We start from the raw sequence: 15,796 nt of genomic DNA on the forward strand, positions 1-15,796 counted from the left end.
ATGATAAAGATGAAGCTCTTTAACTGTTCCTGATATATAAACCAATTACGGTATGCAATTTAACCTTGAGCTGCATTGTGACCTTGAAATTTGGCTTCTTCGGCCCAAAACGTAACCATCTCAGCACAGGCCAGGGCATCGTACAGTTTTAGTTCCCATCCAGTTCCGTGAAAGGCTGTGCATCTGTGCTCAACTTATTTTGTTCACATACTGTAGGCAATACACAGACACGAACGCATACACATAGATTACTATACCCTCCCACGCATTGCTGAGTGTATGAGCAAGTACACTTTGAAACAACAAAAACAATGTATCAATGCCAATAGCTGTTTTCCAGTATACCCTCCCACGCATTGCTGCAGACAGCATAATGAGTGTACACACATCCAAGCGCTTCCCAGAGTCGGAGTGTATGAGCAAATGCAGTTTGAAACTGGTAAAAATAATGTATCAATGCCAATAGCTGTAAGCGCTTCTCAGAGTCGGAGTGTATGAGCAAATGCAGTTTGAAACTGGTAAAAATAATGTATCAATGCCAATAGCTGTAAGCGCTTCCCAGAGTCGGAGTGTATGAGCAAATGCAGTTTGAAACTGGTAAAAATAATGTATCAATGCCAATAGCTGTAAGCGCTTCCCAGAGTCGGAGTGTATGAGCAAATGCAGTTTGAAACTGGTAAAAATAATGTATCAATGCCAATAGCTGTAAGCGCTTCCCAGAGTCGGAGTGTATGAGCAAATTCAGTTTGAAACTGGTAAAAATAATGTATCAATGTCAATAGCTGTTTTCCAGTTCATCTTAAGCTGTGTTTTCAACTAGTACCAGAATCTTATACCAGCAAAACAATTAGCATAACTGTCTGGAATGTTATGTTTGCATGCACGCACGCACGCACGCACGCACGCACGCACGCACGCACGCACAGGGAGTAACTTCAGGTGACCCCAGAATCACATGGCCTTAATCTGCGTTAAAGGAATTCAGCCATAGCTTAAACTCATGGTCTATCATAGTTCCATAGACCATTGGTTCTCAACCTGTGGGGGTCCCCACGTGATTGGGGGGCCGGGTAAAGTGACAATTTAAGGACTTTTAATACATTTTACCTATACCTAAAAAAAAAAGACAAAACATTGCCCAAATTGTCAAATGATAATAATTCTATGCAAGTGCTTGTCAGGGTGTATGTGGGGACGGGGTAGGGGGTTTTCCCAGTTCTCACACACACACACACACACACACACACACACACACACACACAAATATAATTATTATTTTTCTTTTTTTATTATTATTTTTTTGGAGGGGGGTTGCACCCGTGGAAGGTTTAAAACCACTGCCATAGACGACACCGCAGCACTGGTCCTAAGAAAAAAACCTTCAGATAATCCTTTTTACAGGAAGCAAGGGATCATTTGTGCATTGACTCATCCAGATAAGTTTGTCAGAAATGCAATTATGAACATTCCCAAGTGAAGTCTGGGATTTGTTTTTCCTTGAGAGATTTTGACCAAAAGGCTGACTGAGAGTATACAGATACTGGCCTAATTAACTGCTCATGCACTGTTTGTGCTGAGCTGTGTTGCCTTGTACAGTAGTCCCCCTACCGTTTCCCCACTACGCCAAATCAATCTACACCAACTCTCTAGTTCAAGGTTGTACTTTATTGTTAGCCTACATCTTGTGTACATTACAGGTACATAAGTGTAAAACCTATTTTGGTTTGGCTTCCTTCAGACAATGCAGCAGCATAGACATTAGACAATAATGACAGTATAGAATAGTGATAAAATAAAAGTGACGTTAAAAAATATTACAGAAAGGACAAGAGTGCAAAAGAGAGCAGGGGGGGGATTCAAGACCATCATCACATCAAATGTACATGTGCATATAGTCTTGGTATATTATATATAGCATCATCACATCAAATGTACATGTGCAAATAGTTCTTGGTATAATTATTGGATACTAGACCTGTACGTGCCCGTCGGCCACTGGCCTACTTGGGAACGATGCAACTCGGGAACCTAATAATACCCGTTGTCATAGCACCCATGTTAGCTATCTGTCTGTGTCCCTTTTGTGCCCATACTGTATGGAGATCTCTGTAGTATGCAATTATACCTGTTGTCATATAGCACCCATTTAAACTGTCTGTCTGTGTCCCACATGGAGTGTCTGAAGAGTGCAAATTGAAAAGTGGATTGGTTAAGTAATCAATTGGCAGGTGTGGGGTTGCCATGGTGGCAATCAATTGGCTGAGGCAGAGGCTGGAAATTGGGACTTGAGCTCATTAGGTCCACTGGCAGAGCCTGACCAGAGCCTTTTGTGGTGTTTCTGGACAACGGTGTGTCCCACAGACTCGAGGGCGGGCACTGCACTCCCTGTGGTGGTGTGGAACGCGTGTGTCGAATTTGAAGTCGGTGGGGCAAACGGTTCTCGAGTTACGTGCATTACAACCGTACACACACGCACACAGAGACGTGGCACATTTATAGTTAGATACCAGCAGCATTTTTCTTTCTTTCTTTTTCCCAGTGGCTGCTACCTAACTTAGTGCAAACAGCTTTTCACAGTGTATTCTACATGCAATAGACGTTCAACTTCACAGTGTATTAAATGTGTTGTATGTTCAACTTCACACTTCACAGTGTGGAAGAAGCTATTTTGCAGTCTATTGCCATTGGCTTTGAGACTGCTTAGCCGTATTATATTCCATGCGGCAGCATCTCAAACAGAAACAGATTACACCAAATCTCTTTCAAAATAGACAAGCTCACAACATGATGTTGTGCTGCAATGCTTTGGAAGCTTGTAGATCAGCATTTTTTGCAGAATGTATCAAGAATTAATCACGACATGCCTAGAAAAAGGGATCCTAGAGTTCAGTTCATGTGGTTAATCTCTTCGGTCAAGACACGTGAGGTGCAGTGATTTAATGTGTGTGACAGGGCAGTGGGCACCAGGTTAAGGAAGTTAACAATGCCTTCGTCAAACCTCAGCGGGATGCGGGGGAAAGGGAACATTGGACTCCCTCTTTTTTCTCCCTTTTGTATTGTTTTGTTTTGTTTTGTTGGAACAATATGTGTTGTTACAGGTGAGACTATAATGTATTTGAAATGCAACTACCAACAAATACAACATGCTACTGTAGGTCCAAGGTTCAAGTTTGATCATTGATCACATACACACATAGCAGTGAGAGTAATTGTTCACATAATAATACACATTTTGTCCTAGTCCACGACACCATGACACAATGAGACAATAGGTCCATATGATAACATGGGAAGGTAGCAGCATGAACGTGTTACTAATGCAATGAATTCCAAGATTGTAGACATAATAATAACCCATTAATTAAGACATGTGGCCGATTGTATGAATACCTTCTAAATCTAAAACAGTTTTCTGAAAAACCTATTGCTTCAGTGGTTCTCAAACCCCTGAAATTATTTGGCCACAGACCATCTCAAAATATTTTGTTCAAGGGACCCCCCAGAAACAAAGATTTGAGTTAAAAATGTTCGCTTTAAAAAAGATTTGTACAACCTTTCAAGATTTTTAAAAAATAGAAGATATCTCTGTTTTTGAATAGCCAACCAATGTGCTAGTGGTGTAATGCTGATTTAGTTTTGGGGTATTTTAATGACGTCACATGTACACGCATATGACACTCATGCCTACATAATGTATGTATAAATAGTAGTAGGAAACATGTTTGTATAGGAAATCACTTTATGACTGATGGTTCCCATTTACTTGGCTAATGGATTAAGGGTGACACGTTCTAGCGTGCACTGCACACGTGTGTGATTTTTTTTTAAATAGCAGATATACAAGCTCATAGCACGGCACAACGTTTTGGTTGAATTCCTAAGCCAATAATTTGATGACCGGGTCATCGTTCAGTAGGAGACTCAGTAGGAGACTCAGTAGGAGACGCAAAAGCCCCTTTTCAACCAAAATTACTTTGGCTCTAGAACTGGTTCCGTTATGGATTCTTACAACCTTGATGCCTTCACGGAACCGGCGGCCATTCTTTGGTTCCAGTTCCAAACCAACTTTTAGGGTTCTGGACCAATTCATCTTTCATGGAAACACTCTGAACTGGTTCAAAATTTGGTGGGGAAAATGGGCCCAAAGACAGTCTCCTACTGCATGGTGACTCTGCCGTCATCAAATTATTGGCTTAGGAATGTTACAATAAAAAATCTCCATGAATTCTAGGCTATGGGGTGAACTCCTCCAGATTCACTGTTCCATGAACCTCCTCTGTGTCTGTCCTACTGGCACACAGTGAGCTGAGGTGTCAGTGTCAGCTGACCTCAATCAAATCCCATTCGTCCTGTTTTCTGTCTTTTTCTTTCCTTTCCCCTCATCCCTGCTTGATCGCCAGCTTCCTTTTTGGTGACTCGCTCCCTCCTCTCACCCCTCCCATTTACCTGCCCTTCAAACTGACACAGACAGACAGACAGACAGACAGACATTTATGAATATTTTCTTTTTTTAATCTTGAAAGTGTTTGAACTACTGTAGGCATTTGTAGAGGTATTTAATGGGTTGTTAAATGGTGATATTATCCAAAGATAAATATATCACATCAAACATATTCAGTCTGAACAGAAGCAGCAGGAATAAAACACACCACCACCGGCCCTAAATATGAATGACCCAGAGGGGGTCATCCATCATCCAACCCCCCACCCTATATTCCTGTCAGCGTTATTAGTCACCGGTGGTCACATGATGATCCACTTGCTTCTTCTTCTCTGATTCACTTTCCCTTCTGCTTTTCCTCTGGATGAGAAGTCCCCCGCTGCCTGATGATGAGGCGAAGAGACCGTTTGACCCACTGCACTGCGGACGCCTGTTTGTTTAGCGTGCAGCTGTGCAGCTCGAGGAAAGGCCATGCAGCTGAACTGGAGTTTTTTTTCTCTCCCTGCGAGTTTCACACGGTCGTCCAGTGAGTCCAGATGCTGTGAAGTGCAGGCTTGTTGTAAGATGTATTGTGGAAACCCATACAGTACGGGTTAATGGGTTTACACAATTGTTAATCACAGAATGGCTTTTTATCATAGTTGTATTCTGCACAATCCTGAGCTTTGGGGGAGGGGGGGGGGGCTTCCAGGTGTTTCCAGAGCCATGCCAATGTGCAACCATAGATAGACAGTCAACAGTATTGACAGTGCAGTGAGTGCACATGGACATACCTAAGTGTAATAGCTGCAGCTGTGTTGCTTACTTCACTACCCTGCTGTACTTTTGAACCTGAACTGGAAAACAAAAAAATTGGTTTTGATTGGAAGTAAAGAAATTCATAATAATAATAATAATAATATGTAATGTTTTATTCTTATTTATTTATTTACCAAATTAGGGCCATGGGTTGAAAGTGCCTATACTATAAATCTGACAGTCAAACGTCACCCAGGCAGAAAAAAAGACATCAAGGCCTCCATCGGGGGACACAGACTTTGTTATGGTTTCATAAATCACTCGAAGCAGTTAAAAGGAGGGCGACCGGCTCGGGCTTCGTGCTCCTAATGTTTACACGCCACTTGAGGAAAGGTCGCCCGTGTGACTGATGGCTTCCTTTTCCCTCCAGCCTATCAGAGCAGTGCGGCTATCTCTACCGGGGCAAGCTGCAGGGGAGGGGAAGGGCGTGTGGCGGCCGAACATGTCTGGATTCCCAACGGGTTTGCTTTTCCTGACGACCCATTGTGTTTATTAAGGACCTCTGGTCTTCTGGGGTCAAGGGACATGAAGGGACGAATGCCAGTGGGGGTAGAAGTACTCTGATGATTTTACTGAAGTAAAGATTCCACTTGAGTATTGTCAAAGCATACGCACAGTACCAAATAACTCAAATGTCTCTATTTTGTTTTCTCCACACTCTTTCAAAAATAGCAAATCGCAGCTCAATTGGCTATTTTCAAAGAGACAAATAGGATTTCATTGGTTAAAGGCATATTATGTAACAGAGTAAAAAACGTTTGTTTTTATAAATGTTTTCCTCTGGTACGTAGTGTAGTGGGGTAGAAGTATTGCAAAATGGAAATAGCCTACTCAAACTCAATGTATAGGCCTAGGTGAAAAATAATAACTACTCCGAAATCATAATAAATGAGATAATTTCTCATAATAATTAATGACTTAGTATATCATTGCGACCACAGGTTGCATTTACTATGGAATCTTGCATTTCCCGTCAGTGTGTCACACCAGGCAAGCCCCCAGATCCCTGATGCCATCAATATTGGGCAGCAACTCTACATCTTTGACCTCAGATCTAAGATCTCCATATACGGATATATGTCAGAACCTGTTCTGACATTCCATATGTTGATCCTTCCCCATCCATCCTCCCTCTTCGATGTCTCCCTTTTGACTTATACCTGTCCATTCAAACTCTTGCCCCAAAGTTATTAGTGCAGCCGCGCCCAGCAGCCGGCGAAAACTAGAGTTCTCAACAGGCCCACCTGTCCATTCAAACTCTAGACAGGCCTGCCCCAAAGTTATTAGTGCAGCCGCAACCGGCAGCCGGGGAAAACTAGAGTTCTCAACAGGCCTGAAAATGAAGGCCCGGCCCTACCTGGGCCCTCATCAAACCCTGTACACTCAAGAGAATGTCCGCGCTACCACCCTTAGATTTCCATACTGTATGGATCTGACCTGTTCTGACATTCCATATGTTGATCTGGCCTCATCAAGCCATGTACACTCAAGACATGCTCCTTATATGGCCAGTAAGTTCTCAACAGGCCCACCTGTCCATTCAAACTCTAGACGGGCCTGCCACAAAGTTATTAGTGCAGCCGCACCCTGCAGCCGGGGAAACAGGCCCGAAAATTAAGGCCCGGCCCTACTTGGGCCCTCATCAAACCCTGTACACTCAAGAGAAAGTCCACGCTACCACCCTTAGATCTCCATATGGAGTATGTATGGAGCTGACCTGTTCTGACATTCCATATGTTCATCTGGCCTCACCAAGCCCTGTACACTCAAGACATGCTCCTTATAGCCAGTACAGAATTCATTCCATGTTGATCTGACCCCCCCATGCCGTTTCTCGCCCTCAGCCGTCTTACTGGTAATTATGCATTAATATTTCATAATTATGAGATACATTCTCATAATAATGACATAGTATCAAATAGGATTTGAATCTCCAAGTCATATTATGAGGAAAATGAACGCGTTGAGGAATGGTAACACTTGAGGAAGTGACAGAATTGGTTCCCGTTCACACTAAAGACCTAATCATTTCAGACAAATCATTCATGAACGTCACAAAACTAGTGCTCAGTTTGTTGTGTTTGTGTGCTATGCTTGGAAAGACACGCACGCACGTTGCATGCGCACACACACACACACACACACACACACACACACACACACACACACACACACACACACACACACACACACGCAGCTCAGCTTGTGTGTGTTGTAGATTAAGTCAGGTGACTTGTCTGTGAATGTACAAACTGTATGTGCCAGATAGTAAATAATATCCTCTGCAGTCAAAACAATTGAACCTCTGCAGACAGTATGCCTTTTGCAGAGAGTCACATCTCTTTTGCAGAGTTTGATTTGTAAAAAGCAGGAAAGAAAAAAAAGGGCGGGGAAAATGTTATTAACCAGTTAAGCTCTACAGTTAGTTGTACAACATACACGACAAATCCCCAAAGCCATGAAAATTAATGACAATGAATGACCCCACCCCCCCAGCATACTGTATGTGGGTGAAGTTCTTACAGACCCAAATGCACTACACATCAATGCATTACAGGGGTCATCGCCATGTTAGCTTGTGGTGGAAAATGTTGTCAAAATTCCATTTTCCATATTCCAATATCACCAGAGATATCTCTGAATGTCCATAACAGGGATGTAACTCGAGTGTGAAATGGATTCACAAATTGGTTTGTACACTCTCAGAGTTATGGGGGTCCTTGAAAATAAATAAGTTTGAGAACCAGTCCACTAGTACTAGTTGACTCCTAATGTGCCATACATAGTGTCATAGTAAAGCAGTATCATACATATTCCAAAGAAAACCTGGAGACTGACATGCTTAGTTTAAATGTAGTTGTATTCAACAAAGGGCACGTTCGTTAATGCGCACTGAGCGCACTGTGCAATGCAAACTAATCGGCGAGTGCGCTCCGGTGCGGTATTTCCGAACACGCCCATGGTTCAGAAGTAGAGACCACCCTCTGCTTTTCATGGCCACTCCCCGTTCTCAATCGCTTCCCTATCTACCACAAGGAAGCTTTGAGAAGGAAGTGGTCACGTGAGTGCGCCATGACACTTTCATGGACACTTTCATGGGAGCCAAACTCACACCGGCAGTGCAATGAATACATGGCAGTGAATGGAGCCGGCTGGACCAGCTCATAACAAACATTATTTATGAACAATTGTCATATAATCGGTTCAGGAATATAATATAATATAATATTTTTAAAAAAAATCGAATCACTTACTTTTCGATGTGCACAGAGTGCACAGTATATAATTCTATCTGAGGATCTAAACAGCAGCAGGTATCGTTTCTGGCTCCGAAGTATCACGAGATTTGGCTGACAGACTGACTTTGTGCTCTTTAGATACCATACCTCTATAAAAATTACACAGTGTACACATCGAAAAGCAACACAGCAGATAATGTGTTACATGTCAGCTGGTCACTGAGCTCTCATTGACTCCAGTGCATTCTGCCAAACTTCCGGGTAGTTTGGCTCCCAAGCGTCCATGAAAGTATCATGGCGCAGCCAAGTCACGTGACCACTTCTCTTCCTTCTCAAAGCTTCCCTGATCTACCACACTTGCCCTCACTCATTAGCCACTCCTCATTCACAATCACCCGTATCCACTACACCTGCCTCCACTCACCACAGCCAATCCTTGCTGCAATCACCGCAGTATAAATACACCTGTGATCGCTCAGCAGACTTCACCCCCACCCTGAGTCTCGCCCTAACCTTGGGTTCCTCATCCCATTCCACATTCATCTCATTTTGTTTCAATAAATTATCAAACTCAAGTAGAGGTGTGGTCTCGTCTCTTACTAGTGGATTGGGTCTTATGATCAAAATGGCCCCACTCGATTGTGATTGGATTTCCTGAAGTCTATCCTTATTCTTGATTCTTTTGCAAGATGCATTAGCAGTGGCTCAGGAGGTAGAGCAGCCGCTTGGAACCAGAAGGTTCCAGTTCCACCCGGGCTCCCCCTGAATTAGTGTCTAGTAGTGTCCTCCTTGAGCAAGACACTGAGCCCCTAATTGCATTGGTGAGCAGGTTGGTGCCTTGCATGCTTTCCCCTGCCGTCAGTGTGTGAATGTAATGCACAATCGATGTAAAGTGCCTTGGATAAAGGCACTGTATAAATGCACCGTTTACCATTTTGGTATGAATTGAACTGAATGTGAAGTGAATCCGAATCATCAAATTTACAGGTGTGTCCTCTCAAATGACTCATCATCAGGTCCTACAGTATGTGTGTCTCCCCGGATATAAATGAGCTGACAGGCAGTGTGTGCCACTGAATGCAGCCCAGACAAAAGGCCTGGTCTGACCAATAACACCAGCAGCCTACAGTATACCACCTGCAATGGAAGGCCATTCTGTGTGTGTGTGTGTGTGTGTGTGTGTGTGTGTGTGTGTGTGTGTGTGTGTGTGTGTGTGTGTGTGTGTGTGTGTGTGTGTGTGTGTGTGTGTGTGTGTGTGTGTGTGTGCGCGCGGCTCACTAATGGCATAGAGACCATAACAAAGCATAGTTCTCCATAACATTATCCGGTGAGATTCCTTGAATTCTTGCATTATCGTATGAGAACAGGAGCCGGAGACAAAACGTTGGATTGTCTGGCTGAAGGTAAAGGCGGTGGGTGGTAATTCCGTGCCGGTCTAAAACTCCCAACTCACTCGGTAACAATAATGTAAATTTTGGTGCTCGCAAACTCAGTAAATTATTGTGGATTGGCTATTATGTGTGAAGAGATATGGTATAGATTAGAAGGAAAAAACAAATGGTGTAGTCATTAAATAACATTTTGACATTTTTATCCTATTATTATTATTATTATTATTATTATTATTATAGATTAGAGATTAGTATTATTATTAACAATCCCCAAACTGTTGAATTAGTATCAGTAAACCATAGCCTAGTCCAAATTCTAACCCACATTAGCGCAATGGCGCGCTAATGTGGTAAGTACACACACACACACACACACACACACGCACACACACATTGGGCCTCATGCGCCAATAAGTTCCTAACTTTTCCTCTTACATTTCTTCCTAAGTGAATTCCTAAGAGAAGTCCAGTCAGATTCATGAAACGTTCTTAAGTAGGCAGAATTGTTCGTAAGCATGTTCTTATGATGATGAATCCAAATCCTCGTAACTTGAAGGGGTGTGCCAGTTCATTCAAATTATCATAGGTAGACGCCCCATATATCCTAATTAGCATCCTAATTACCATAGGGAACCGCCCCACCAATCCCATATAAGGCATTGGAAATTCACTTTCCTACCTGTGTTCACCCAGGTGGGTGTGGTTTTGCATGACTCCATGGCCTTGCCTGCAGTCACACCTGTGTGTGATTGCAGCACACAGAAATCACAGGACCTCACACATAGAAATAAAGTTGAGTGAAGTCAAGAATACCTATACTAAAGTCTAAATATGGTGGAACACCAAACTCCAAACATTAAAAATCAATAATACTGTGGAGGTACTGAAGTGAACAGAAATTTTCATATTTTCAATATTTTCAATATTCATGAATGTATTTTATTATTTATCTCACAATAGTCAACTTTTCCCCATATGAAAATATTTTCTGCTAGGGAAATGTTTTGAAAATTTATCAAAATGTTTCGAAAATAGCCGATCTACAAGCTCAAAATGGGCAGTAATGGGACGCGTTTGTGAGCTTGTAGATTGACTATTTTCAGTATTTTCAAGTATAAAATGGGATTAAAGTGGTAAAATGTTCCATATTTTGCTGTGGACTGCCTGGAACTTCCTCAAGGACCCCTTGAGGTCCTCAGACCAAACTTTGAGCATCATGCAGATGGCGCTGTTTTTCCTTTACGTTTTCAGATTGCACTTAAGAACGAAAAAGGCACCCTAAGAGTGCTCTACAGTGTGCGTAGATTCTGTTCTTACCTACGAACAAATCACAGCTAAGAAAAGATTGAGGGATCCCAAAACCTTCTTAAAAACGTCCTAAGTGGGTCTAAGAACAAATTTCCTCTTAAGAACTTCTTAAGAACGGTTGGCGCATGAGGCCCATTGAGTCCACCTCCGCTTTCTTCTTTGACATAAAGATCAGGCCATTCCCAGCTCCCGTCACCGGCATGGTCGGGTGGGATTTACACATCACATGTTGGCTCACACAAAGTGGGTATTAATCCTCAGAACAGACTGCTTTGTGGAGCCTCATGGACTGGATGGAGGCCACATAGGACTTTGGCTTTTTCATGTTGAGACATTGATTGGGCATGTCTTCATTTACTACAGTAGAGACACAATTGCAGATACACTTTACATCTGACAGATAAGTCAGTAATGTGTGTCCAAGCAAATCGGATCGGGAGCAAAAAAACGTGATCGGAACATCCCTACTTGGTGGTCCACTAATCTGGAAAATCTGTCTGAGGCAATGTCGCTGTCCTCAGTTGGCTGCACCAATGGCTCTGAATTTGCACACAGACATTGCCCATTACCTTATGCAGGGGATAACGACTCCCTTTTTCCAATGTAACAAATTTAATTTATTAGCGTTTTTCGCTACTCCGTTTCAATCTAGCACTGAAGCTTTCGTTACCTCACGTCGCCTCCATTACGCAGGTCAGTGAGGTCACTGAATCCCACAACTTTACACAAATTGTGTGTTTGCAACCGACGGTTCGAGTGTACGAGGCACTGTGTGTGCGTGCGTGCGTGCGTGCGTGCGTGCATGAACGTGTGCGTGCGTGCATGAACGTGTGTGTGTGTGTGCGCGCAAATGTGTGTGTGTGTGTATGTGTGTCTGAGCGAGAGAGCGAGATGACCCCTGCCCACGGCATGCTTCCACGGACCCCCAAGTGGTCCGCGGACCACCTGCCTAATAGGAATATGAATTTTGTGGCCATCCCAACTTCCCAAGCTCATCCCTAAATGCATTACCCACACTGTACATCATTTGGTGTTCATATATTCATGAATGAGGTTACAGAATTAGTATAACTAATCCTTACCCGTTAGATTCTAACGGGTAAGGATTAGTTATACTAATTCTGTAACCTCATTCAGTGCAAATTTGAAAATTCTGAACATTTAAAGTGGTTATTTTTAACCTAACTCTACAGCTAGCCCCTTGAAAAGTGAATGCAAATAAACAAAACATTTCCACATTTTGCAGGGGTTTCCTCTTTCTTGTCTCTTTATCTCTCTCTCTCTCTCTCTCTCACACGCACGCACGCATGCACGCACGCACGCACGCACGCACGCACGCACGCACACACACACACACACGCACGCACACACACAACGGACTTTCAAAGCCGCAGTGCAGCTGGAAGGAGCTATAGCAACTCTCCGAGGGACTGTTTGAGTTATGCATTGTATGACCTTACTTTAAAGACCCCCACCACCGTCTTGCCCCTGTGTGAACTACACAATCACTTGTTGGAAAAATAAAGGGGTCCTAACAGGAAGATTGAATTTCCCGACTTCAAAATATATATTGTATTCAAATGAGGGGGAAAAGAGTGCTTGCTGTCTCATATAGAAGTTCTGTTTTGTTCTTCTAACCCAATGGTTCCCAAACTGCGGTTCAGGACCCCTAGGGGTGTCCCTCAATGATTTTGGGGAGGTCCCCAGATGATTAGCTTGGTGTGCAACATTGTTTTCCTCACTCAACAGTAAACAATCCAACAGTATAACAGGGTATATCTGCTAATGTGACAATTTAAAGACATTTTCCATACCTTAATTTCAAATATCTAAGAAAGAGGCAAAAATTGCTCACATCAGCTATTTTCAAAATATGTATCAGTGGAACCGAGGTTTGATTCCAGGCCTCAGCAATGTGTTGAAGTGTCGCTGAGCATTGAGCAACATCCCCGAATGCTACGTTACGTATGGCTGCTCTTTATCTCTGCTCCCAGTAGTTTAAGGATGGGATAACATGCAGGGGACAAGTTTCACGTGCAGATATATTGTACAGTGACAGACAATCACGAGGAGTGGGGGACCAAATTATAACATTTGTAGTTTAGTGTCAATATGTTCTAATTAAAAGTGCATGACAGCTCAAGTTGAGCTAGCAAAGTTGTGTGATTTATTGTGGTTATTGTGGTCACACAAGGTTTGTCGATGTAAATATGTTGTTTGTTCCCCACTTCCTCTCACATACACCCTACCTCTGACAGTCTGACTGCACACCCTGTCTCTTTTAGCTTTGTTGAAATGGTCTCTGTATATTTGATTATGCCACAGCATAGCAATCCACTGCAATGGAGCATTCCTTCCATAGTAGCAACAATAGTAGCTGTTTAAAAGTCCTTGATGGCGTCCTTGTGACATTCAGGTAAAACAATAGCCCACCAACGCACAGTAGCCTACCAGGGTTTGACCCCCGGCCATGTTCGTGAGTGGGATCGTGTTCGTGAGTGGGATGCCAACAGGGGATGCACTGTTGGTCGACTGCATGTTCAGAGGGAGACTGACTGTCAACGTCTGTGCGAGTTAAAGCCGTAGAATAATGAATCTGTCACGATCAGTGTATACAGTATGTTCTGTCTGTTGTGTTTTTTTGTGTTCCTTAGTTTGAGTTGGGATTTGTTTTACCTTAAACTTGTGTGCCTTTATTTTGTAGTGATCTCCCTCCTGTTTTCCTTAGGCTACTGTTACCTGTGTTGTCTGATTAGCCTTAGCAATTATTGCTCATCTGTATCCTGTTAGTCTTTCAGTTTACCAGTGTTAATTATCTATTGTATTCACCTGTGACCAGTTAGTTACCTTGTGTGTATTTTTACCGCTTTATTTATACCGACTGTGTATAGCCGGCATGCGAATCAGCTCAATGCTTTTCACATGAGATGCTCAACATCAAGTGGCAGGACAAGGTCCCAGACACCGAGATCCTCCACAGGGCTGAAATGGAGAGCATCTATGCCATGCTCAAGCGCAACCAGCTGAGATGCGCTGGCCATGTCTGCCGCAATGCAGATGAACGCCTACCAGAAAAGGCTACAGTACGGCGAACTACAACATGGCATGCGATCACGCTATAAGGACACCCTAAAGGCCAGCCTCAAGAGCTGCAGTCTGGATCCTGAGACCTAGGAGTCCGATGCCCAACACCGCTCCAACTGGTGCTCTGCAGTCAAACATGGAGTAGAGGACTCTGAAAAGCGCCGCATCCAGGACACCAAACTGAAGCGTCAGCTCCGAAAGACCAGAGCCAGTTCCTCCCTCTCACCTAGCGAGTCCCCAGACATCACATGTCCTCACAGTAAAGACCAGAGCCAGTTCCTCCCTCTCACCTAGCGAGCCCCCAGACATCACATGTCCTCACAGTAAAGACCAGAGCCAGTTCCTCCCTCTCACCTAGCGAGCCCCCAGACATCACATGTCCTCACAGTAAAGACCAGAGCCAGTTCCTCCCTCTCACCTAGCGAGTCCCCAGACATCACATGTCCTCACAGTAAAGACCAGAGCCAGTTCCTCCCTCTCACCTAGCGAGTCCCCAGACATCACATGTCCTCACAGTAAAGACCAGAGCCAGTTCCTCCCTCTCACCTAGCGAGCCCCCAGACATCACATGTCCTCACAGTAAAGACCAGAGCCAGTTCCTCCCTCTCACCTAGCGAGTCCCCAGACATCACATGTCCTCACAGTAAAGACCAGAGCCAGTTCCTCCCTCTCACCTAGCGAGTCCCCAGACATCACATGTCCTCACAGTAAAGACCAGAGCCAGTTCCTCCCTCTCACCTAGCGAGCCCCCAGACGTCACATGCCCTCACAGTAAAGACCAGAGCCAGTTCCTCCCTCTCACCTAGCGAGCCCCCAGACGTCACATGCCCTCACCACAATAGGACATTCCGTGCACGGACCGGCCTCATCCGCCATCTTCGCACCCACAAGACGTGAAGTCAATTGGTCATCTATGCTTGCGAAGGACGAACATTATTTATACCGCCTGTTCCCAGTGTTGTTTTCTCAGAGACTCAGCCATCTCTATAGCTCCAATCATCACCCACATAGTAAACCTCTCCATCAAACAGGGACAGGTCCCCCAAGATTTCAAACTGGCCAAAGGAACCCCCTTGCACAAGAAAGGGAGTAAATTAGACCCCGGCAACTACCGCCCTATTTCTATTCTTAGCTCCATCTCGAAAGTGATGGAAAAAATAGTCTATGAACAGGTTGAAAAGTATCTTGCCACTAATAAATTAATGTACGAGTTCCAATCTGGCTTCAGAACGTCCCACTCCACTGACACATGCCTTCTCTATTTGAGCGACCACATCAAACATGAGGTGGATGCTGGCAAATACTGCGGCATGGTCATGCTGGACCTCCAAAAGGCTTTTGACACCGTGAACCACTCCATACTGGTTAACAAGCTAAAGGCAATTGGTTTCGATAGCACATCAGTGAGCTGGATGCAATCCTACCTGGAGGGGAGAGAACAGATGGTGGAGGTGAATGGAACACTGTCCCCCCCCCCCTCCCAGTGAGCTGTGGCGTTCCACAAGGGAGCATACTGGGACCTTTACTGTTCCTAA

This window comes from Electrona antarctica (assembly GCF_951216825.1).
Source record: "Electrona antarctica genome assembly, chromosome: 15".
NCBI classification, from domain to species: domain Eukaryota; kingdom Metazoa; phylum Chordata; class Actinopteri; order Myctophiformes; family Myctophidae; genus Electrona; species Electrona antarctica.